The sequence below is a fragment of the Embiotoca jacksoni genome, unplaced genomic scaffold (genome assembly GCF_022577435.1).
Source record: "Embiotoca jacksoni isolate LCO1_2020_lvr unplaced genomic scaffold, fEmbJac1.0.p SCAF_28, whole genome shotgun sequence".
NCBI classification, from domain to species: domain Eukaryota; kingdom Metazoa; phylum Chordata; class Actinopteri; family Embiotocidae; genus Embiotoca; species Embiotoca jacksoni.
In genome coordinates, this window is record NW_027185379.1 from 340,495 (window position 1) to 364,296 (window position 23,802).

The 23,802-nt window shown below is 40.3% G+C and overlaps 1 protein-coding gene across 1 annotated transcript in view; it reads left to right on the forward strand.

Annotated features, from left to right (window-relative positions):
• The first annotated feature begins 7,766 nt into the window (after nt 1-7,766).
• gpr4 (G protein-coupled receptor 4) overlaps nt 7,767-23,802 on the forward strand; it is a 30,377-nt gene continuing 14,341 nt past the window's right edge. The window contains exon 1 of the mRNA XM_069161427.1: nt 7,767-7,935. The gene's annotated coding sequence lies outside the window, so the exon portion shown is untranslated. The remainder of the gene's footprint in view (nt 7,936-23,802) is intronic.

Below are 23,802 nucleotides of genomic sequence, written 5' to 3' on the forward strand. Positions count from 1 at the left end.
TCTCGAAAAGCTTTGTACAAAACGAGGGGTTTGAAAAGCTCGACGACATTTGTTGAGCCCGAGGTTACAGACTGAGTCTCTCTTTTTGTTTGTGTGTAAGCAGCCAGAAATAAAGACGGGATGGGATCAACCGGGACTGAAGGTGTCGGACCGTCGTCGCTTTGGAGATGTGACGGCATGAGCAGACAATCCCACCCAGGTAAAGGGTGGGTTTCTTTCAGAAGAGTGGAAAGAAGTTGATGCTTCAACACTTCTTGAGTTTTTCATGCTTTGGACAATAAGCCTGAGACTCGAAGCAAAGAAATGTCAATTTCAGATTGAGGGGGACATTAATATTTGGGCCAAACTAATATATAAAACGTTTTTTATTCACATGTTCATCCAAGTCCTTCTCTGCCTGCGTGAATCCAGCATTCATTTTCATCAAGATTCATTCATGAGCGCAGAAGATCACAACAGACCAGATCTCTCAGCCGCTGCAGCACATTCAATAGTTTCCTTTTATACACGTTGTCATCTGCGGGTGATTAATTGCAAGCAAATGTTATTTACTTTCCTCTCTGACGGCTTCACTTCAGGACGCAAGCAGAAGTTCCTCGGACTGTTTCCAGTCACGATTCTCTGTCAGACCATCAGATATGACATTGAGTATATTCTTTTTCAGAATTCATAAACTAGACAATTTTGTTTTCCCAGAAGATGAATGAAAAATACCATGAAATGTATTTGATTATTATGGATACTAGATTAATACTCGTCGGTAAGACCTTGCATACGTCTTAAATGAATACAAATAGTTTTTTTTATATTTTTCATGTAAATACATCAAGATAAAAGAGAGAATGTTGAATATCTTTGCTTCATTAAACATAATGGCTCGATTTATCTATCAGATAACTTAATTAGTCAGTTAACTTTGATTGTTTCAGTTTTGTCTCTTCAGCCTTCGGAGGCTGAGTGCTGGAGAACAAACTATGGTGACGGCTAGTTCACATCTTCACAATACTGTTCTTTGGATGGTAATAAATCCATAACGTTTCAGCGTGGTTGCAGTCTAGCAGTAAAGGAATGAACGATCTCCATGTTGTCTGAAAGACAGACGAGCAGGACATTGGCCTTGCTGTGGAGAAGATTTAATGCAAATCAGTCAAATCTAAATTATTGATTTAAAAGATCCAACCTGTGTGGTTTGCTAGTCATAGTTCAGGGAAAAGCTGTATTGTTTGGTTCATTTGAAATGAGCTACATGGCATGTGCAAAATGTTTTGCATATATATATATATATATATATATATATATATATATATATATATATATATATATGTAGCTAATCGCATCAGTGTCCTACCTGCTGGCATCGCTTACGGTCTGCAGTGTTGCACGTTTTGTTGTTATGTAGATAAAAACCAGACTGTATTCAAGCACCGAGCTGAAAACACTTCCAGTACGAGGAACCGTTTGAGAAGACAACACCTCAGCGTGTCCCCCGAGAGGAGGACAGAGTCGGGTGAGAAAGAGCAGCTCGTCCTCCATGCGGCATTTAAACAGCATCTGCATGGAGATTCAGCAGACGATATATGCAGTTGTGGAGAATGTGGGATTTCAGCACATGATGAAGTACTTGAGTCACACAATAATACTCCCTCCCGTCGAGTGCTGTAATTCCCAAACTTTATGAAGAGACATTCATTTTCAGGAACGAAGGGATGGTCTGCTTGGCAGTTTGCTCACCAATGGAAAGGTTATTTGTTTGAGGAGGTTCATGCAGCCGTGCTACATCATACAATGCGTTCTGATGGCGAGACCAACTGGCTCGAAGATCACTTAACCTTTTCCAAAAGTATTGACTGAAAACAAAATGTAAGGTCAGCAAACGTCTCTCGTCGGTTTCTATTTGGTCCGATGGACAGAAATTTCAGGAGTTATGTAAAACGCTGTGAGTCAGACAGAAGCGCTGAAGGTTTGTGTTTTTCTGGTGGGAGACGAGTCGTGAGAACAGAAAATGGCTGGAGTTGTTCTCAGAGACACTTAATAAAATAACAGGATGGAAGATTCTGACAGTCAGGGGTCTCATCCGCATAATGTACAGCCCCGAGGCTGCAAACACACACACACACGCACACACACACACACACACACACACACACACACACACACACGCACTATTACATTATGCTGACTTGCATTAAAAATGTTCTGGCATCTACAGCTGTGCACTACGGGACGCGTCTCATTACTGCGCACACAAATCCAAACGTAGTTGTGAAGCATTCAGGTGATGCTTCTTTTAGAAAACGCTGATGTCAGCAGTGAACTAAACTGGTGGAGGAAACTAAACATCCAAAAGAAAATACGCACTTGATTGATTATGTTGTTGGTGAATGGCATCATTAACGGTGGAGCTTTCAATGACTGCCAGTCCTGTTTTACTGCTGCCTGATGTTACGTGTACTTAAATGAGAAGATAAACATGTTTCCACATCGTGTGCAGATATATATTGGATATTTTATTTCCCAGTCTCTTAGTGCCCAACGTCGTCCATTTCAGGGTTGGTTGTTTACAGTGAAGACTGTTTAACCTCCAACACGGTACTGCAGATTGTTTATATTTGAAACTTCTACTTCTTCTTATTTTTACTTAGTTGTAGATAAAATAAGCTGCCTGGCGTCTCCGGCTGATTAATGTTGAATTCACCAACAAGCTCTTCTCTTTCTGTATTCCTTTAAAGGTCATCAAGAGGATTAGGATTTTAATATCATTTGATGCTTTTTATACACAGTTTACTTGTGTGATAACAAAACATCTGGAGTTGTTCCTTCAAAAGGCTTAAACTTAAAAAAGAAGATTTCTATTTCTTTTAGGTTCTGTCTCGGCTGTGTTTGGGTGCAGAGGGTTTCGATTGGATACGGTTAAATATACAACCAACAGGAGCACGAACAAATTAGATCATTTATTTTTCTGTGGTAGATTTTATTGGAATTGGCCTTCGACAGAAAAGTAATCTGGCTTCATGTTGAAGTCAAAGATTTTACAGATTTTCTAAAGATTATAATACAAATGATTTGATATCGGATTCCATCAATATATTTTTATTGAGTTTATTAAGCATTTAGAAAACGAGCATTCTGTTCATGGCTCTGGTGAGCAACTAACCTCCATGTTTAATATTCACAACATAACGGGATCAAAGATAATCTATTCAATGGCCTGAAATTGTTATTAATTTAGCTCTTGCTGTATCTTTTGAAACTGGAAGTACCAAATGTTATATCCTTCATTGTGAGAGATTTATTAGCAGCTCACACTCTTGAGTTTCTGCATTTTACAAACAGTTTATCATCTGTGTTTGGTTAACACATCACAGCGTCTGCCAATATGTTGTGTTTGGACTAATGAAAACATCAATTAATATTCCAAACACAGTGTCATAACAATTTCAGACAGAGCAGAAGGGAGCTGAAGAATAACTAATAAGATAGAAAGAAGAAAAAGTCAACTCTAAAACACTGAACGTTTTCTTAAAGTGAAATTAGCACATTGCCATAATCACAGCCAATTTTCCCAGGACAGAGCTTCGTTCCAGAAATGTTGTGCACATCTCAAACAAGCAAACATTTTCAATAGTTTTAAGCTGAAACAATTAAGGCTAAAAAAAAATGTGTTAAGCTTTTGGTAAACATCCTTTTTAAAGTTACTTAAAAAATGTGATGTTTTGTCGGTGGGGTATTTAAAACTTGAAAATGTTGTGGTTAATTCTTATATTTACAGTGTACAAGTTGTAATGTTAGGAAAATGGTCACGAAAATGTGTTAATTCCCCCCCGGCAACCTAAATCTTCGACCTCATGATCACCAGATGTCCATGTGATGCGTGATTAGCATGAAAAGCCGTTTATTCTGCTGAAAAGGGGCCAAAAATGGGAGCAGAGCGAAAAAAAACAGAAAACATGGGAACATGTAGAAAGTGGGTTAAAACATAAGAAAGAGGGAGTGGAAGAGCCAAGGGACGAGCTGAAGAATGCAGATTGTGTTTAACGGGCTATTCTCCACAGCACCAGGGTGTCCGAGCTGCTGCCGACGGCCTGTTGAGCAACGTGTTGATGTATGGGGCGTTACTGAATAACAGCAGGTCATCCTGCAGAGCGGGAAAAAAACCTGCTCCGGAGTCTTTTTATATACAGAAGGAGTCCACCGACTGCTGTTACAACAGGATCATACAACCGTAACAGAGCGCGTCTTCCACTGTACCTGCATCAGTACGGGCACAGATCACGTTTCTAATACTTAAACACAGAGTCTATCAAATATATTTGGTTACTGACAAAAATTGCAAATATCCAGAAAAAAGTTCTGAATTTGTCCTATTTCGTATGTGAAAGACAAAAAAAAAAGGAAAAAGTGCACGATTCCTCAATTATTCAAAGGATGTTCTTTGCAAAGCGCACGAAACACTAGTCAAGGCAGCTGTTTGTCTCTAAAGTCTTTGAGTGGATCGGACCTCCGGTAACCTGCAGCTGTGTGGGCCTAAACAAACCAAACACAAACATACAACACCGTAAACTATCAGCATTGAGCCTCGCAGCGCCAGAGAGAGCAGCGTTACAGCGGCGGCACCGATTCCAACAAACGCCTTCATACTAATGTCAGCGGGCCAACAAGCGGGTATAATTTCCACCGTGGTCACCATCTTAGTCTTAGCATCTTTGCGTGCCTGATAAACGCCCGTTTGGTCACAACATCGACAAAGGGAAGTTTCGAATCCATCATCTGGCAGCGATTTCTGATCTTTGGTAATCGCTGAACAAATTTCCCACGTTGTCCCGACAACGAAGCGCCCTCGTAGTGCGACATAATTGAAGGATAGCGATGCCGCGTCGGGGACGCCGCACGACAACCCGACAGAGAGCCGAGCATTTTTGAGTTCTCACCTGCCGAGTTTGACACCCTACGACGTCTTCCTCGGGCCCTCTGGCGTGCACCTGACAACATGAGAGCATCATATCTGACGTAGTTACCATGGTGAACAACAAACACATCGTGTTCCTGAATAAAGGCTCATGAATGCCAAACGGGCGGCAAGTTTAATCGTAATCCATCCGACAGTTAAGATGTTTCCATCCGGACCGAGTTACGATCAGCCGGGCGTACAGCCGACCGACTCTACTTACAGGACTTGAAACGGGTTAAAATGGGAGACTTTAGAACAGAAATACCTGCCCGGTCCGCGGCTGCAGATGCTTATTGACCCGTGAGTGTTGTTCTGGGCTCGCCCACCTCACAGGAAGTCCAACAGGTTGTTCTGGAAAAAGTCATTAAATGCTGTTTGTAGCCCGTCGATGAAGACTGAGCTTGGTCTTTCATCTCTGCGTGGTATTCGTGTTGTCTGTGGTTCTCACTGGCCCGGATCCACTCCGGGGTTCGGGAGACTCCACCTGTCTCAACAGAGTTGGTACCGGGTGATGTGATACATGTGGAGAAACTATGTGCTGACAGGAGCACATTAAATAACACACAATACGGGAGAACAGATCAACTGGGATCGCTCCTCCGTGTGAACCAAGGAATCAGTTGTGTACTTTCAGCACTTTGTATGTGAAGCCTAAATTCACAGCACATTTCTATTTGTCCTCTTATAGTCATTCTTACTGTAGAAGTTTTTTTTTTATCTTCATGCTATCTAAGATAATTTCACCTTAACTTAACCGTAACGTTGTCATGGCGTGGCTGGAAAAGACAAAATGTCTGATGGAGACAGCGCCCTCTGTAGGCCACAGTCTCGATTGAATTCTTTTTATAAGATATTTTATGTGCTAAAACTATATTTGATATTTATATTTTGCTTCTTTTTTTTTAGACCAAAACGTGCTCTTTTATTCATATCATCATCATCAGAATCATTTTTAAACCCTCCCGTCGCCTGTTTTATCTTCTGTACTTTGGCCCTTTTGAGCGAGCGTGTCTTTTAAGCAACACGAACATACGAGGTCCTGGAGCATCTTCAGACGTATCGGAGGATGAAAAGAAGGAGACTCAGCCATGTAAATAAACAGAAATAAAATAAGGGCTTCAGATCCAGATTCTCTGCTGTAACTCTAAATCACTGAGCGATCGGAGTAAACCAGCTGCGTGGTGTTTCAGTGGGCCAAAATGAGTTCACTGCTCAGGGGTGTTTTACTCCTGCAAGCCTGGCTTTTACTTCACTGTTGTTTAGGTGTTACACACACACACACACACACACACACACACACACACACACACACACACACACCTTTGAAGACACCGTATTCATTTACAATAATTCCTGGAGGCTTACCTGTCTAACCCCAGGTAACAATAGTTTACTAAACAGTTCCTGGGAGGAAACCATGTCACACTGAGGCAAGTAGAAAACTCACATTTACAGCTTACGGGATCAGAATTATTACCAGACCCCCTGAGTGTGTTCCTGCAGGTCCAACCAAACAGTAAAAGGTAACGGTGACACACTTAAAAGTCATTGGACAGACAACACGGCAGTGAGAGTGAAGCTGCACGCAGAAAGTCGCCTCCAGCTTTCACACGGGGTGATATTAAAAAACAAAAACTCGTGGAGCCCGTCCCGACAAATGTAGAGCGAGCCAGAGAGTGAACTGATGCCAGAGAGCTTCATGTGCTGCCCAGGTGACACTTTCTTGGAACAAACAGTCCTGAAATAGCGCTGCATCCAAAGATGTAGACCTGTAGTAAAGTTCAATATCTAGTACATCTAATACCAGCTATAGAAATGGACAGCTTTAAAAGAGCAGTTTACAAAATGTGCACTTTATTTGTTTATGTTAACTATTTCTGCTTCCAATGCACAACTTCATTTCCATAGCAACCCATGTGGATAAGAACAAAAAGGAGAAAACCTGATTTGGCGCGCACGTAACCTGAGACGAGAGTGACGAACCATCGTTCATCAGAGCTGAAGTCGAAGTCTCGGTCAGTCCACGAGTGAAACGTCCAGAAAAGAAAAGTGTGCAAAACGTGAATACGTCTGAATCCTTAATGAACCCACAATAGTCAATGATCAGTCGCACTTCTAGTTTTCAGCTCAAAACTAATGATGTTGTTCAATAGATTATTATGTTCACGTTTAGTTGTTTGGTTTGTCGTGTGGTCGGTTTAGGGGATGTGACTTTGCCCTGTATTGGTTGTCCTCACTGAGATACATGTGACTGTAAATTAAATAGCCTTCATGAAGCTATGAGGTCATAACTCAAAGCATTAATATTCGTGAGGTGTTCCAACAACTGTCCAGTGAGTGTGTATTTTATAGGAACCTCCTTAATATCTATTAGAAACACAACGCTTTGTAATTTATGTTTAATATTGAGGAAAAAAAAGAGAGAGAGAGAAAGTCCTCAAGTCCTGCAGAAGGCTCTCTCCCCCCTCCCTCCCTCTCTCCCCCCCTCCCTCATTCTCTCTCCCTCCCTCACTCTCCTCCCTCATTCTCTCTCTCTCTCTCCCTCTCTCTCTCTCCCTCCCTCCCTCCCTCCCTCCCTCCCTCTCTCTCTCCCTCCATCCCTCTCTCTCTCTCTCTTTCCCTCTCTCTCTCCCTCATTCTCTCTCTCTCTCTCCCTCTCTCTCTCTCCCTCCCTCCCTCCCTCTCTCTCTCCCTCACTCTCTCTCTCCCTCCCTCCCTCCCTCACTCTCTCCCCCCTCCCTCATTCTCCCTCCCTCTCTCTCTCTCCCTCTCTCCCTCCCTCCCATTCTCCCTCCCCCTCCCTCCCCCCTCCCTCTCTCCTTGTCTCAGTCTGCCGGCTGTAGTCGCTCTGCGCACACCGTCTTGCGCCTTGCCGCGTGCACTCTGCGTTTCTCGCGGTGGTTAAAACCCCCAAAAACCCACCGAAGGACTTTTTTGTGTGGATACGCTGTTTTGGGACGTGACAGCAAGAATCCAGGAACGTGAATGTGAGTACAGCGTTGCGCAGTTCGTGAACGGTGTCTTCACTCCTGTCTTTACTGAAGTGGAAGGAGAAACTGGAACTGCAGAAAACTAGAAATCAGCTCTGTGTGCTGCACGTAAGCATTGATGGTGCATAGATCACATCCTATTTTAGACCTGGGACACCCAGGATCTATCTATCTATTATCTATCTATCTATTATCTATCTATCTATCGATTATCTATCTATCTATCTATCTATCTATCTATCTATCTATCTATCTATCTATTATCTATCTATCTATCTATCTATCTATCTATCTATCTATCTATCTATCTATCTATCTATTATCTATCTATCTATCTATTATCTATCTATCTATCTATCTATCTATCTATCTATCTATCTATCTATCTATCTATTATCTATCTATCTATCTATCTATCTATCTATCTATCTATCTATCTATCTATCTATTATCTATCTATCTATCTATCTATCTATCTATCTATCTATTATCTATCTACCTATCTATCTATCTATCTATCTATCTATTTATCTATCTATCTATCTATCTATCTACCTATCTATTATCTATCTATCTATCTATCTATCTACCTATCTATTATCTATCTATCTATTATCTATCTATCTATCTATCTATCTATCTATCTATCTATTATCTATCTATCTATCTATCTATCTATCTATCTATCTATCTATCTATCTATCTATCTATCTATCTATCTATCTATCATCTATCTATCTATTATCTATCTATCTATCTATCTATCTATCTATCTATCTATCTATCTATCTATCTATCTATCTATCTATCTATTATCTATCTATCTATCTATTATCTATCGATCTATCTATCTATCTATCTATCTATCTATCTATCTATCTATCTATCTATCTATCTATCTATCTATTATCTATCTATCTATCTATTATCTATCGATCTATCTATCGATCTATCTATTATCTATCGATCTATCGATCTATCTATCTATTATCTATCTATCTATCTATCTATCTATCTATCATCTATCTATCTATCTATTATCTATCTATCTATCTATCTATCTATCTATCTATCTATCTATCTATTATCTATCTATCTATCTATCTATCTATCTATCTATCTATCTATCTATCTATCTATCTATCTATCTATCATCTATCTATCTATCTATTATCTATCTATCTATCTATCTATCTATCTATCTATCTATCTATCTATCTATTATCTATCTATCTATCTATCTATCTATCTATCTATCTATTATCTATCTATCTATCTATCTATCTATCTATCTATCTATCTATCTATCTATCTATCTATCTATCATCTATCTATCTATCTATCTATCTATCTATCTATCTATCTATCTATCTATCTATCTATCTATCTATCTATCTATCTATCTATCTATCTATCTATCTATCTATCTATCTATCTATCTATCTATCTATCTATCTATCTATCTATCTATCTATCTATCTATCTATCTATCTATCTATCTATCTATCTATCTATCTATCTATCTATCTATCTATCTATCTATCTATCTATCTATCTATCTATCTATCTATCTATCTATCTATCTATCTATCTATTATCTATCTATCTATCTATCTATCTATCTATCTATCTATCTATCTATCTATCTATCTATCTATCTATCTATCTATCTATCTATTATCTATCTATCTATCTATCTATCTATCTATCTATCTATCTATTATCTATCTATCTATCTATCTATCTATCTATCTATCTATCTATCTATCTATCTATCTATCTATCTATCTATTATCTATCTATCTATCTATTATCTATCGATCTATCTATCTATCTATCTATCTATCTATCTATCTATCTATCTATCTATCTATCTATCTATCTATCTATCTATCTATTATCTATCTATCTATCTATTATCTATCGATCTATCTATCGATCTATCTATTATCTATCGATCTATCGATCTATCTATCTATTATCTATCTATCTATCTATCATCTATCTATCTATCTATTATCTATCTATCTATCTATCTATCTATCTATCTATCTATCTATCAATCTATCTATCTATCTATCTATTATCTATCTATCTATCTATCTATCTATCTATCTATCTATCTATCTATCTATCTATCATCTATCTATCTATCTATTATCTATCTATCTATCTATCTATCTATCTATCTATCTATCTATCTATTATCTATCTATCTATCTATCTATCTATCTATCTATCTATTATCTATCTATCTATCTATCTATCTATCTATCTATCTATCTATCTATCTATCATCTATCTATCTATCTATCTATCTATCTATCTATCTATCTATCTATCTATCTATCTATCTATCTATCTATCTAGTTAGTTAGTTGTTAGTAGTTCTTCCTGTCACCTGCATCATTAGGTCAGTATGTCAGTATATTCACATCCTAACATGCAGTCCCACTTTGCTCCAGTGTTTCAGATATTCAACGTACACCAGTAAGTGAACTCTGCTCTTGTTGTGTCTACATGATAAGTTGTAGAGCTTACATGCTTTACAGAAACTTCTCCTCCAGTTTCTATCTGACACCTCTTCCACTCATCACACAGGAGGCTGTTTCTTTTGGGTTTTTTCACTCCCTCTAACTTGTTGGAAAAACTAAGTCAAATTACATTTGCAAATGTGAAACAGGCTGAGCTGACAGCGTTGACATCACAGTACAGCAGGCGGTTGTGTCTCGGCCACAGCTCGAGGTGTATTCACTGCAGACAATTAATAAATCATGAGACTGCACAAATAAATCAGCTGCCTGTGTCACTGAATCTCTCCATCTCTGTGCTTCTCTACGACGGGAGAAAACTATTTTTTTTTTTTACATGAGAAATCCCGCAGAAGCCTTTTGGTGTTATGAAGAAAAAAAAAACAAGCTTTGTTGTGTTGAACCGAGCTGGAAAGCTTCTGCATTAATTTGATGAACTTTAAAAGGGCCTTCCTGTGCCAGTTAATCTTGAAAGCTCACTTATTGTCCATCTAGCTGAAAATGTGCCGTAATCCATTTGCAAAAGCGATCAATAGATCTTAAATCTGTACATCTTCCATTTGTGTGAGGAAGGATTTAGATTTCCCAGAAACAAACAAACCGCAATCGATTGAAACATGTTGTTTGTGGCCGTATAAAGGTTTAGCTATCCTGATTAATGTGTTTTTTTTTATTCAGAAACCAATGATAAACAAAATGATGTCATTTTGCCAGGCTGCTGGGTTTTAAGCATGTTAAGAGTTGAGCTGAGTGTGCTGTAGTTTCACCAGTGCTGTCACAGTCTGACATCCAGGATGCTCTCTGAGCCATCAGACACCGTTAATGTGCATTTGTGAGAAAGTTGATAGAATTTCATGTATTTGAGGGATTATTTACGATCAATAAGCTTTTTTCACGCGACTGTTAGGAATAAACGAAGAGATTTATAAAGCAGTAAAAACTCGGAGGGAGTTTGACCAAATCAAATTATAGATTCATGTTTACTGTGATGGATTGCGTTGCTCTATCCAATTTAATTTCCGTGCTGTCGAGCCGAATGCTTCCTCCGCTCGTAATATTGAGAACACTTGACATTTGTTTGAGATTTGAACATTTCTCCAATAAAAATAAATCAGCTTTGAAGAAGTCTTGTTTTCATGTATATATTTACACGACTGTGGCAGAGACGGTCATGCGAGGCCGAGCGTTGTGCTTCACTGAGCTGCGGGAAAATGTTTCAACAGATCTTAGACTTCTTTTTAGTTAAAAGGCGACACAGTGAATCCTCTGTTCCTCCTACAGAATTCCTGTTTTCTACTCCAACAGTTGTAATATTAAAATCAATAGAATCTCCTTTTCTTCTCTTCCCCCCTCCTCCCCCCCACCGCCATCCCACTGCTCACTTTTCACCCTCTATGAAGATGGATATAGTTTGTCTTTCTCGTTCTTTTATTTCATCTTTAAACTTGCTTCATTGTCTCAAAACCTAAAAACACATTAGAAAGCAATGACTGGAAAATAAAAGACAATCCGGTAATCCCAAAATGTTATTTATTACCCACCCACCACCCCCACCTCCCCACACACACCTCCTCCTCCATCTCTGGTATTGAACTATTCCTGGTCGTAGCGGAAAGATAATCAGCAGTTTCATCTCCGACCTTGAAGGCGAGAGGATGACTGTGGTTAGCAAGAAGGCGCCATCTTCACTTTCCTTTTTCCATTGTTCAACCAATCACTCACACACACACACACACACACACACACACACACACACACACACACACACACACACACACACACACACACACACACACTAACTTACACAGCACCTTCTCCTCCCTGAGCCTCCACTCAGAGAGATCTCTCTTTTCTCTCCTTGTCCATTGTCTCCTCTAGAAGTCAGGCCGTAGTGTGACCTTTAAAAGAATGCGTTCACCCTTGGGTGAAGTTTGGGGGACAAACACGTATTCGACTTACTTTTCAGCACAGCTGACTGCATCATCAGCTCTAAATATTTATGGGCCAAACCAAACATTTAATGAACAACTTGCTTATTTATTTATTTATTTATTTTTTATAAATGGCAGCAGTTGTAAGTCTTTTAAATGGTACAGATATCGTGCTAAGAGGATGAACCCTAAAGACTTTGGTGATTCCTGACTTTTTAAGTTTTAGTCACCGTGTGAAAAATGTCAAGATCTAATGAAATTGGATAGGAAAGACAAATTCTGGAATTTAAAAAAAAAAAAAAAAAAAAAAAAAAAAGTGATGATAGATGGGGTGAGGACTGAGAGATAAAAGAAGAGCTTCAGAGGAGGGTGAATGTGAAAGAGATAGCTGTGATGGTGTAATTGCTCTCCGGAGGAGCTCTGATAAGCAGCACTTAAGAGCCTGTGTGGTTAAGTAATCACAGTGATTAACGGCTACAGTGTTGGAGAACGACGCTAACAGCTTGCTCGACTGGAGGATCGACACCCACTGCAGTACATTATCACATTATACTGTAAGATAACACGGTTGTCGTGTCCCTCACCAATTCTATTAATTATGTGAAATCTTGCGAAAAGAGTTCAGAGTTGAGTTTTTAGTCGACTTTGCTTCAAATCCCATTCTGGGAGAAAGTGAATTCATAATATTAACTCCTTTGTTTGTTTTTTTTTATCTGCAAGTGTCGTCAACATAAGAAAGAATACCTTCATAATTGGCGCTGCTATAATATAGATTAAATACTCAATGATAATGTAGCATGACAACAAGACTGACAGGAGATGAGATGAACCCTGTTTCCTTTGTGTCCATTTGTGTGACAGCGGCGTCAGATTTCAGTCACAGTCGGTCGTCGGGTTACAGGAGCTGAAATACACAAACCAGTTTGAAGCTGCGTTAAGCAGGTTTGGACCGTGAGGGAGCAGAAAATACTCCAAAACAAAGTCAGCTGTTGCCAACACGTTAGCACAGATTGTTTATGCAGACACAGAGCAACGTAGACAAGAGTCCAAGATTCACACCTATTGACGTATCGACAGTGTGCAGCTGGAATACCAAAACAATAAACTTAAAAAAGAAGCTATAAATAGCCGTCGGATTGCTTTATGGTATTGTAATACCATAAACAGACATATTAGTGACAAAGAGCCTTTTATAGATGCAGCGTGTTTACTTCCTTTAAGTGTTGTTTAATCCGGTCAACACGTTACCGTCACACCGAGATAACTTTCATTGGATGAAAAGGAAGCAATTTCGAAACCATAAAACATTAGTCGGTCTGCAGTAGCTGCACGTGACGGACGGACACGTCGATTCAGGGGTGAGAAGCGGTCGCTCGCTGCTCACCTCGCTGGATGATTTTCCCGGACGCACGTCCGCCTACTCGCGAACACGGCGAGCGAAGCCGCGTGTTTAAACGCAGGTTCTCCGAGCGCCGTCGTTTTTGTGCTGGTGGGTTTAATCGTGGAGTTTGAGTCAGGAGCCCATTTGCATCAAAAACACCACCGCCTACTAACCTATACTTTGTTGGTCGTCACGGCGACGGGACAATTATTTGTTTTCCTGAAAGAAAAAAAACCAAAAAAACCACGTTACTTTCAGCTCTTGCGTTTCGGCGTGAAACTTAAAGGGTTAAGTGGAGACATTTAGACCGTCTCAGGCCACTTTCATCCAGACGGCAACCGTGCATGAACAAAAATGAGGCCACCTCGTTGATTTGAATGGAGTTGGTCTGTCAACCCAGCAGGGGTCCCGGTGCCGAGGGGACGGGCACGACAACACCAGAGTCATGTGGAAGACAACAAACAAACGCTGAACCAGATTCGACTTCTGCAGTAGAGCAACATCACGAGAAGGTCGCTGCTTTGCCCCCCCCCACCTAACCCCCACCTGCCCCCCCTCCCCCCCACACACATACATACACAACATAAGAGGTGTGTGTGTCTGACGTCGCGTCTAAATGCACCCAGGGTGTGATGAGGTCACTCCTGTCTGTCTATACACAGTGTTAGCCCTGTTCAAGCTTATGCCCCCCCCCCCCCCCCCCCCACCCACACCCGTCTCCAGTGTGAGGCAGCAGCACCTGTGGCCAGCATTAGAGCAGTTTCAGATGGTCGATAACCATCTAACTCTCTCTGTTTGTCCTCCTTTTTTTTTTTCCCCATTAAAGCTCCATCTCTCCATCCACTTCTTCTCTATTTCATTTTCCTATCCCCCTCTCTCTCCGTTTTACCAAATGTCAATGATTTTCTCCTCCATTGTTTCTTTTTACCTTTCACATTATCTTTTTGCCTCTAAGAAGCTATCTCTCTCCCTCTCTTTCTGTGTCCATTTCGCTTCACCCCTTTCCCATCTCTTATTATTTCTTTATCTCCTTCCACTTCTCTTATCTCTCCCCACACACCTTTCTTTACTTGCCAAAGGTCAATAATTTTCTTCTTGTTCCCTCTTTTATCTGTTTTTGCTTGCTCACCGTGTCCAGATAATCTGCCACTCGGCGTTGAGTTCAGTGCTAGTGGGCCTTGAAGTTTGCTGTTGATTTGTCTCTGATGTGGTTGGTTCAGGTTGTTGGAGGATTGTACTCAGAGCGGCCTGATGGATCAGATCTTTTCATTCTCAGTATTCTCTGTTTCAGTTTCTTTTAACATATAAAAACAAATGACTTTGTCTGTCTGAATACGGACTGGATCTGCTATTTAACTACTACAACGTAGGTGATTAAATCCGAATTATGAATGGAAAGCTTGTTGAGGGAGTGGTTAAGGATGTGTGATGGGAAATCGGAAAGAAAACTGAAACAGTTATGATGTCATAAAAATCCGAAATGTGAGTTAAAGGAAAGAATAGACGTTGTGTCTCTCTCCTTACAGTCTTTCATTGGGTCTGGAGCTGTCGGCTCCTTTTAATAATACAATATTGAAGATTATCAGATGAAACTTAAATGATACTGAAGAGAAAATGAGATTGTAGCCAGTATGTATAAAGAAATACAGACAGAAAGGAAACCTGAGATGGAAATACAATGATTGATGCATAATTATGATGTAAATATGCATATATGATGTGGGCTGCCTGTCTACGAGGGCTACGAGGGACAAAGGGCCGCCCAGATGGTTTTGTTAACAGTAAACAGAGAGGTGGTGAAAGGTGTAATCGCTCTCCTCTCGGTTGTTATTCCTCCTGTATGGCAACACGTCGCCGCTGCTCTCCAAAACATAATCAATGTTCTGAATTCACGTTTCTTTTTCTCATTTTTGTTGTTGTTGTTTTTCACAGTGGCAGCTGGCAGATTTGTGACCGCGTCACTTTTATGTTTTGCTGCTTATTGAGGAGCACGTTTGTTTTAATGAAATTAAAAAATATATATCAGGTACTACATCATGCTGAAATGCACTGCACAGAAGCTGTTTATATTTCTATTATATCATATCTATTATTATAGTGGCCTTCCTGTGACTATCTACCATCAACATGTTGCAAATAACTTGCATCATACTGAATATTCTGAATTTAACATGTGCAGTGGCAAGAAAAAGTATGTTCAGATCTCAGGCTACACAAACTATAACTAATGACAGTTAACAAATAACTTCCACAGTTGTATTGCTCCTCTTATCTATAAGGAATACATCATTCAGACATGGACAACAAATCAAATTGGACTCCGGAGTTAAACCTGAAGTCCATTAAAAGAACACAAGAGATGAGAGATAGAGCTACTTAGACTTCGGTTGGATATTTACACGGAGCTTCTGCTGATGTGAACCACGCCTCACGAAAAAAAAAAAAAAAAAAAGGGATCCCAGAAGGCTTAATGTCAGAGTCGCGATCGTCGTCGGTCCACCGCCGTCCGTGGAAGAGTATAATTTAGTCACGTTGCTTCTCTCCCGTGAAGAAGGCACCAAGACAAGCTGACCTTGGAAGCACAGCACAGGATGCCGTAGCCGAAGGCTTAAAGGAATCACTGGAGCTGGTTAACATCTCTATTCATGAGCCTACCATACACAAATCATGATGCATGGTTGCATTGTGTCTATGGCAGGGTACCAATGGTGAAGCCTCTGCTCTCCATAAAAGACATCCCTGGGCCCCTGAAGTCTGCCAAAGAGCTGCTTCACACTCCACCGCCCGGGAGGGAAATTGTGATTTCTTTGGGCCCCGTCAGCTTCATCTTCATCACACGGAAAATGAAATCTGAACTTTATGGAGGTGTCTTAAGGAATAATGTCAAATATGATTATTTGTATACAAACATGTGTATCAGCCAGCAGATTGTTTACACGTCAACAGTTCGTAACCCATTTGAGCTGGAGATCAAAGAGGAGAATAATTTTGAATACTTTGACCCGCTGTTGCCCACGTGTCACTCGACACCATCAACCAGAATAGAACGGACCAATCAGATGAGTACAGACAAAACAGGAAGTGCCACAGGAAACAGCCACATCCTGGCAAATGCTTGCAAATGCACGCTTGGACACACACACACACACACACACACACACACACACACACACACACACACACACACACACACACACACACATTTTGTAGACCCTCGTTGACATAGATTCCCACAAACTCCAATCGGACACTCAACTATTATGAATTCTAACCTGAACGTCAGAATCAAGTCGTGACCTTCACTCATTCTTCTCAAACTTTGGTCCTCGCAAAGATAGAAGTCCCAGAGCCTCTAATATTCACTTACAAATAAACTTTTGTTTGTACTCATAAATGAATTGCTTTAAAGTGTTAAAGAAATGAAAACACTCTCCTCTGTATTTTACAGCATCACATCACCTTTTGTATTTCCTTTCCATTTAAATTCAAATTTGATGCATTTACATGTTAACAAAACGTCCTGTTTCTCCTCTTTACATTTATAGGGCCCACATAACAGTTCAAACAGGGCTGAATGTTTCAATAAAATTATGTAATTAGCGAAATGAGTGATGCTTGTCGAAATATCAAGTACATATATTTGTTTTAGCTGTTAATCTTGGCTTCTTCTCTCAAACATTTCTACAGAAATTCAGACCTTCGTATGTGCGTGATCCTCCGACACACTCGCAGCCGGCTGCCCCGAGGAATGAGTTGAGGTTTTCTGCAGCCTGTCATTAAAACAGCTGACACCTCCACATCCAGATGTCCACTTGAATATTATTTGTCTGAGGTGCAGTGAGCAGTCTAGGACTTATTGTGCAAGTCAGACAGGAGGTAAAAGTATGGTTTTAAACTAATGGGAATGTGGATATTAATATTAGGCGGTGTTTGAGTCAAATATTAAACATATCACTAATTTAAGTGATTGACAGAGATGACCTTGGTGTCAACCAACGTCGAGCTGTTTTTAATTAGAAAATAACAGTGCATGCGATTAGAAGTGATAAACAACAATGAGGAAATGGAAGCAGTGCATCACGTACAACGAGGACCAAAACAACATGTGGTCTGAATTTCGTGCTGTCGCGTTGGGGAACATGACACATGGCATTTGGTTCCAGATGTATGACAACCAGTTCAAATGAAACCTGGGGAGTTTATACTTGTCATTGTGCGCTTTAATGCAGCACTTCATAGCTACATGAAACAAATGGATGAAAAATCGCAAAAGGTGGTGCTAAATAATCTAAATCGATTGGAAAAAGATTACTTCCTGGAAAAAATGACAACAAAAGTTGTCTTGTAATCCATCACATCTTCAAGTTGAATCACAGTTGCTCAGCAAAAAAGGCACTAATATGATACATCATGTCCTGTATATAGGCTGCAGCAGTAAGTAACATATTAATCATCCGCATGCACACAAAGCACCTCCCTCATTTCTTTCCAGACGCTCGGTAACAAGCTCCGGTGATCTGATCACAGCCAAATTTGTCCAATAAAGCTCAATGCGGGAAACGTCACGGGAAAATGTGGCGCTTTTATTGAAGTCATTAATTTTCCCTGCAGGGCGCGAGGTCGAACCTACGAGGGCTCTGAAACACGGACGGCTGCATGGCCACCCAAGCATAAAATGAACAGCCAGGATTAACTACCTGCAGCCTTCCACTTCCCTTCTGTGGCTCCGCCTCAGGCCCTCCACTGCTTTTGTCTTTACTGTACACTTTTTCTGTTTTCTCTCACTCACCTCTTTCTTTCTGATATATATATATATATATATATATATATTTTTTTTTTTATTTATTTTTTATTTTTTATTTTTTTACATTTCTTTTCCACCCGACATGCTGATGAGAAACTTTCCTAGTATTCCAGTATTTTGTAGACATAATTTAACTTATATTCTGGTACCAACAGCCAATTGAAAACACAGCCGTGTGTCATTTGTGTTGAGGCACCAAAAAGTCTGTTAGGTTGAAGAAGAATTCATGATTCGTGATACGTTAATGAACTTACGTACTCAACCTAAAGAACTGGACATGAACAGCGGTGTCCTGGGTGAAAGTCCTGTGTTTGCCTCTTTGACAATCTTTATTGTACGTCACCTGACTTCCTCCTTTGCTGCCGTCATATTTATATTCATATCTACTGGGCAGGTGGAGTTTGCCCAGGAGGTTAAGTAGCCCCCTACTTGCCCATATTTGGGACAAATGTGTCCCAAACTTACAAGTACAATCTGGTCAGGGTTACTATCAAACCTGCAGCCTGATTACTGATTATTAAAGTGAGGCGCTGTGGCACGGCACTGCGTATTGACGACCCCGAGCACGTTTTTGAACGCTTCAAATCTGGTTTCCTCAGTTTTACAAACGTAGTTATAGTTGTTGTGTATTGAGCTCTTAGCAGGACCCCTCTGAAACTAAAACGCCCCTTGTGTTGACATCCGCTCGTCCTAAGCTTCCTTTGTAGATATGGTGTAAATCTAAAACGGATATTAGTGCAGCAGTTCTATATGAAAACTATGAAGCCACTCTTCCATTAAGCCCGTATGGATAGTAAAATACAGCCTTTTGATTCCCTCGCCTTTTGTCCGTGGGACAACAAATCATGACACAGTTTTGCATTTGTGATACAACAGAATTTGCATTCAATTCACTCACAACCAAACTGTATCCTCTGGCATGTCCTGAGTGAGCATTACGTTGCTGTATTTGCATTGTTTTAAGTGTGTGGCTTCCAGTGTGTGAATTCGTGTTTCACCTTTCAGTTGAATTTGAAGCTTTTCTGATTTGTAACTTCATGAAAAATGAACTTCCCTTTACTACTAACTACATTTAAAGTTATCCTGAGGTCAAATACTCAGAAATAGCAGTGTCAGCGTGAAAAGGAAATGTAAAAAAAAAAAAGGAAAGGATTGCTCGAGAATTTTTGGTTAATTCATTAACCAAACGGTTGTACAAAGGATCAAAGCTCCAGTTCACCCTGATGTATATCCTCATCGGGCTCTCTTTGTTTCATTTTATAGCTGTTATTGTAAACAGGCTGCTGATAACGAGAAGGGCTGTAAATGTAAATGGGCTTTTTTTGATTGAGTTTTGGTTTCCTGAAGCTTTAAATAGAAAGAGGAAGTGAAGCACATGAAAGTGGGGCTAACCTTTCAGTATGCATTGTGTGTTGTACAGTGATAAGTAGTCTGCAGTGTATCACTAAGCCTGGCACTGCACCCTAAATTCCTCAAATATTTCTCAAGAGCGATTCATGTGAGAAAGCAGGAAGGAAGAATTTTTTTTAGGCTGTAAAATATGAGGGATGTGAATTAGAGAAAGCTTTGGAAGTAACTGAGGTTAATTTTGTCTTTTCGGTCACAACTGTTTGTCATTTATTTGTCAGTCATCTGACTGATGTAGAAACTTAAGAGGAACTATTAGTTTCTCTCATTTATCCTCTCGTATGCACCGAAGGAGGTCAAAGGTTTGGAATGACTTTTTTCTTCTTTTTTTTAAAAATTCAAACGGCATCCTGTTGTTTCACAGAAAAGTCTTTTTCTGGAGCTAATCTGCTTGTTTCTGTTCGCCAGCATCTTTCCTGACTGAGACTATATCTCATCTTGAGGAGCTCCCTTTCCTTTTTCACTGCTTCACCTTCAGTTCTGCGTCTTCCATTCACAGCATGTTCCCACTTCTCCTTCACTCACGTGATCTCCGCCACGTTGGATTTCATCTGCTGTCAGCTTTTAAACATTTTTACAGTATTGCTCGGCTTTCAACACCTTTAAATGCTCCAGATGAGGCCGACAGGCTTTCTCTGTTTTCTACGTCGCTGCATACCAGATGTGTTTATTTTTGTGTTACTTTCAGCTAATCTGACAATATTTAGTCCGTTTTAATAAGAGACATGGCCTGCAGGTTGGAGAGGTATGAATAAAAAAATACATCAAATCAATAATAGACTCCCCGTCCGTTTGTGTCACAGACATACGTCTAAACCAACGTACACAGGTGAGACAGCCACGTGATGACAGTGGCTTCAGTCTCATGACTCAGCTCATCAGCTGATGATGGACTACAAGCTGTTATCATGCGGTCGCTCCCTTGTTGTTGATCTGTGCTGCACTCAGCTGCACCGTCAGCCTGTCCGACATCCATCGTGGTCACGGATACCGTGTTCGAGCCGCGTCGCAACGCTAACGCGTCCTGTGGTGATTATTATTTTCACTGATGTTGTAGTTGTGTTTTGCGTAAGTAGTTGTTAAGAATCACATTAATTAGACCTGTTGTGGAAGAACTGACACACACACACACACACACACACTGATTTTCTTTTCACGTTTTTTCTTAAATTACCATCAACGACAGCCAAGCGGTGATACGTAGGATTGTAATCATTTCTTCTCTAACTCGACCATGAAGCGTTCTGGTTTTGACTTTTAAATCGATTACTTATTAATCATACGGTGTGGCTGGAATCATCACAATTCCTTCTTTAATATTTTATAGATGTGCACCCACATTAGTTCATACGTATGAAACTTGCAAAACACGCAAAAGGCCGGTACAGAGCCCGCGTCTGCCTCCTGTCTAAGGCACAGACCACTTTGCTTCTTAAAAATACTTTTGGAATATATTCAACTAAATGTCATAGCAGTACCGCTTCATTTTCAATGAAGAACACGGCTCTGCTCTGTTGTCAAGTCACCGGAAGCTGTGTTTACATTTCGTCATTGTTTTGGGTTCCTCTAATATGAATACCGACGCTGATAAATGAATGTTTTCGTCTGCTGATTTTAAACGGCGGCACTCAAAGGTCCACGGTGGGAAATTACAGGCGCCCGCCTCCTCACCAGCAGGTGTCATTTATCTCGTTGAAAACGCCCAATTCACAAGTCCGCACAGTTATGAGGGGTTTTTCTGGATCTGATTCGGAACAATTAACAAGCCTCACCGAGAGAATCGCAGCGATTTAAGATGAGAACACAAGTCTGTTAAATGAGCCTCATAAATGAGACCGTGGGTACGTCGAGAGCCACTTAACACTGGAGCCGAATTCCTGCTATCTGATGAAATGCTTCTGACAGTTTTATATTTTCATTTGATGCATCAAAATGGAAAAAAAATGCAGAGACGGGAAGAAACCGAGACGTAAAGATTTAAACCAACAAAATGACCTGCTGGTAGCAGTGCAGGTCGATATGACGCACGCTGTGCAACAACTTCCTGCTGAGATTTAACAATTTGGCACACGTGTTTTGGTTTCAGCTCACTGCCCTGCCGGGACACTGAAGTCAAATGCCGTAGTAGCGCATTTTACGCTAAAGATATAACAAAAACTGATTACCTTGCTGCAGACTGAGCCTTTCTAATAATATAGTCTGGTTTGTTTGGCCCAGATCTACCCAATCATCTTCACTGTAATCTCATCTGAAGTCACCGTCTGTTGTGACTCACCTGTAAAAGGATTAGACCTTTGATGGATTGTTGTAATAACTGTGACCCCGGCTGGCAGCCACATTGCTCATAATAACTCTGTCAGCGCGTCCTGTAGTGGAGGATGGATAGATTATGGAAACTGGAGCATAGACTATAATCAGCATGCTGTATATTTAATTAACATGAACTTTTTTTCTTAAGGATTACAGCAGGGATTATCTGACCTGTGGCCATGACGCTCTGCCACAGCCAACAAAAACCTCAACATCTCCAAACAGAAAAGGAAAAAACATTCACTGAAGCTTCTTTTTGCTTTTTACTGTATTAATCATGATGTCCGAGGACGGTGAAGTCGTGATGCAGTCGCAGATTGTACAGCTGAAACCTGCTCATCTACAAAGCGAGTCCAGCAGTGCAACAGCAAAGTCAATAAACACGATCAAAGTCACATAAGAGTAGAAGACGTGCAGCAGAACTGGAAACTTTTCAACTAACGCGACCGATCGGTGAAAGTTGTTCAAATCGACCGCAGAACGTCCTCCAAAGCTCGAGAGCAGATTTCCATCAGCCTCAGCTGTACTTCAGAGTTAACATTCAATTTAAAATTGTATAGCATGGAAACATACTTCAAATACTGCTTACTGATTTTGTATTTATTTAGATTTCAGCATATTAAAAAGATTAAAAAAGTGATTTTTAATACTGGTACATGCAGCCAAAGTAGTAGCAGTAGTAGTAGCAGTAGTAGTAGTAGTAGTAGTAGTAGTAGTAGCAGTGATAGCAGTAGTAGTAGTAGTAGTAGTAGTAGCAGCGATAGCAGTAGTAGTAGTAGTAGCAGTGATAGCAGTAGTCGTAGTAGTAGTAGAAAAAAAGCTTGTTGTAACTCAGTTCTTTTCTAATATTTTCACCTGTCAAATGCAGCAACAACATCCCAGACAAAACTGCACCAGTAAAATTATGTTTTTTTAAATTAAAAAACTATGTTAATCTTTACTATATGTTGATTGCAATTTAGTTTGAAACCGGTAATGACCTGCAGCCCTCGATTGTCATGGTTACAATCATTAACACACACAGACAAAACTAACATCGATGATCAGTTTGAAACCAGAAAACAAACTTCAGTCTGCCGTGTGGAGCCGGTGTGTTTTGTTGACTCCATCCACCCCAACCTCCTCCTCCTCCTCCTCATACAGACATCGCAGCTCTATAATTACATCACCTGTCGTCTCCTTCGCTCCCTTCATAATTACACTGAAACGAAACTATAGGTTGTAATAAGCTGCTCACGCAACGCAAGCAGCCTCTATTTGTATTTTTGGGGTTTTATGAAAGGACAGACTCCATTACTGATGTAGTTATTTCATTAGAAGCCCAACTTGTCTGGAGATTTCTGAGATTTGTGTAAAGTGTTTGTAAGAGTGCTTCGTCAGCAACCCTCCGTCGCTGCAGCCCTGCATCGCCCGCTCGTCTCCGTGTAACATGAGCGCTGACGTTACGGCCGCTGGGCCGCTGCCATGTGACACAGAAGCGTGCCACAGATGTTGTTTTTA